At 29.9% G+C, this 2,499-nt stretch overlaps 4 non-coding genes across 4 annotated transcripts; all 4 read right to left on the reverse strand.

Annotated features, from left to right (window-relative positions):
* Positions 1-475: 475 nt before the first annotated feature.
* TRNAV-UAC lies at positions 476-548 on the reverse strand. Its single transcript has one exon. It is a non-coding gene; the product is annotated as a tRNA-Val (tRNA).
* Positions 549-989: 441 nt separating this feature from the next.
* On the reverse strand, positions 990-1,062 carry TRNAV-UAC. Its single transcript has one exon. It is a non-coding gene; the product is annotated as a tRNA-Val (tRNA).
* A 669-nt stretch (positions 1,063-1,731) lies between these two features.
* Positions 1,732-1,804, reverse strand: TRNAV-UAC. The gene has a single exon. It is a non-coding gene; the product is annotated as a tRNA-Val (tRNA).
* A 127-nt stretch (positions 1,805-1,931) lies between these two features.
* TRNAV-UAC lies at positions 1,932-2,004 on the reverse strand. The gene has a single exon. It is a non-coding gene; the product is annotated as a tRNA-Val (tRNA).
* Between the last annotated feature and the right edge of the window lie 495 nt (positions 2,005-2,499).

The raw sequence follows: 2,499 nt of genomic DNA on the forward strand, positions 1-2,499 counted from the left end.
TGTTGATGCCCAGGATTGAACTGGGGACCTTTAGTGTGTAAGGAGACGAACGTGATAACCACTACACCACATCAACTTATTAAATCAACCAACCCTTGGAATCTTTAATATTTCATTTTCAACACCAAGTCAGAAAATGAAGTTGTAGAGGTTATCCATTGAAATAGGCGAGTGTATTTCAATAATCGTGAAGTCAACTACAGAGAGACATAACCTAGATCTATTCACGCATTGATATTATTATATCTTAGATTATGCATATTTTCGTGAGGATTTTGCATGACACATAAATAATAACGTGTTGTGTATATTACATATGTTATATAATTTAATGTGTGTATGTGAAAAATTTAATATAATGTGAAACCAATTTATATAATGTGTGTATATATATGTTATAAACACTCAATAATTATCATCATTAATAAGTTCTGTAGTGATTAGATGATGACATTTAATTTATCTACGAGATATATGTTGATGCCTAGGATTGAACTGGGGACCTTTAGTGTGTAAGACTAACATGATAACCACTACACCACATCAACTTATTATGTCAACCAACCCTTGTAATCTTTAATATTTCATTTTCAACACCAAGTCAGAAAATGAAGTTGTAGAGGTTATCCATTGAAATAGGCGAGTGTATTTCAATAATCGTGAAGTCAACTACAGAGAGGCATAACCTAGATCTATTCACGCATTGATATTTGATCCATGTGGAACCGAAGAAATAAGCGAGCATTTATTTAACAATTATATCTTAGATTATGCATATTTTCATGAGGATTTTGCATGACACATAAATAATAACGTGTTGTGTATATTACATATGTTATATAATTTAATGTGTGTATGTGAAATTTAATATAATGTGAAACCAATTTATATAATGTGTGTATATATATGTTATAAACACTCAATAATTATCATCATTAATAAGTTCTGTAGTGATTAGATGATGACATTTAATTTATCTACGAGATATATGTTGATGCCCAGGATTAAACTGGGGACCTTTAGTGTGTAAGACTAACATGATAACCACTACACCACATCAACTTATTATGTCAACCAACCCTTGTAATCTTTAATATTTCATTTTCAACACCGAGTCAGAAAATGAAATTGTAGAGGTTATCCATGGAAATAGGCGAGTATATTTCAATAATCGTGAAGTCAACTACAGAGAGGCATAACCTAGATCTATTTACGCACTTAAATTTGATCCATGTGGAACCGAAGAAATAAGCGAGCATTTATTTAACAATTATATCTTAGATTATGCATATTTTCATGAGGATTTTGCATGACACATAAATAATAACGTGTTGTGTATATTAGATATGTTATATAATTTAATGTGTGTATGTGAAATTTAATATAATGTGAAACCAATTTATATAATGTGTGTATATATGTTATAAACACTCAATAATTATCGTCATTACAAGTCCTGTAGTGATTAGATGATGACATTTAATCTATCTACAAGATATATGTTGATGCCCGGGATTGAACTGGGGNGACACATAAATAATAACGTGTTGTGTATATTACATATGTTATATAATTTAATGTGTGTATGTGAAATTTAATATAATGTGAAACCAATTTATATAATGTGTGTATATATGTTATAAACAGTCAATAATTTGCCAAAAATTCATCATCATTATTAAGTTCTGTAGTGTGAAGAGATGATGACATTTAATCTATCTACAAGATATATGTTGATGCCCAGGATTGAACTGGGGACCTTTAGTGTGTAAGACGAACGTGATAACCACTACACCACATCANAATGTGAAACCAATTTATATAATGTGTGTATATATGTTACAAACAGTCAATAATTTGTCAAAAATTCATCATCATTATTAAGTTCTGTAGTGATTAGATGATGACATTTAATCTATCTACGAGATATATGTTGATGCCCAGGATTGAACTGGGGACCTTTAGTGTGTAAGACGAACGTGATAACCACTACACCACATCAACTTATTAAATCAATACACCCTTGGAATTTTTAATATTTAATTTTCAACACCATGTCAGAAAATAAAGTTGTATTGGTTATCCATGGAAATAGGCAAGTGTATTTCAATAATCGTGAAGTCAACTACAGAGAGGCATAACCTAGATCTATTCACGCATTGATATTTGATCCATGTGGAACCGAAGAAATAAGCGAGCATTTATTTAACAATTATATCTTAGATTATGCATATTTTCATGAGGATTTTGCATGACACATAAATAATAACGTGTTGTGTATATTAGATATGTTATATAATTTAATGTGTGTATGTGAAATTTAATATAATGTGAAACCAATTTATATAATGTGTGTATATATGTTATAAATAGTCAATAATTTTCCAAAAATTCATCATCATTATTAAGTTCTGTAGTGATTAGATGATGACATTTAATCTATCTACGAGATATATGTTGATGCCCAGGATTGAACTGGGGACCTTTAGTGTGTAAGAC

The sequence above is a fragment of the Ipomoea triloba genome, chromosome 9 (assembly GCF_003576645.1).
Source record: "Ipomoea triloba cultivar NCNSP0323 chromosome 9, ASM357664v1".
Classification (NCBI taxonomy): Eukaryota; Viridiplantae; Streptophyta; class Magnoliopsida; order Solanales; family Convolvulaceae; genus Ipomoea; species Ipomoea triloba.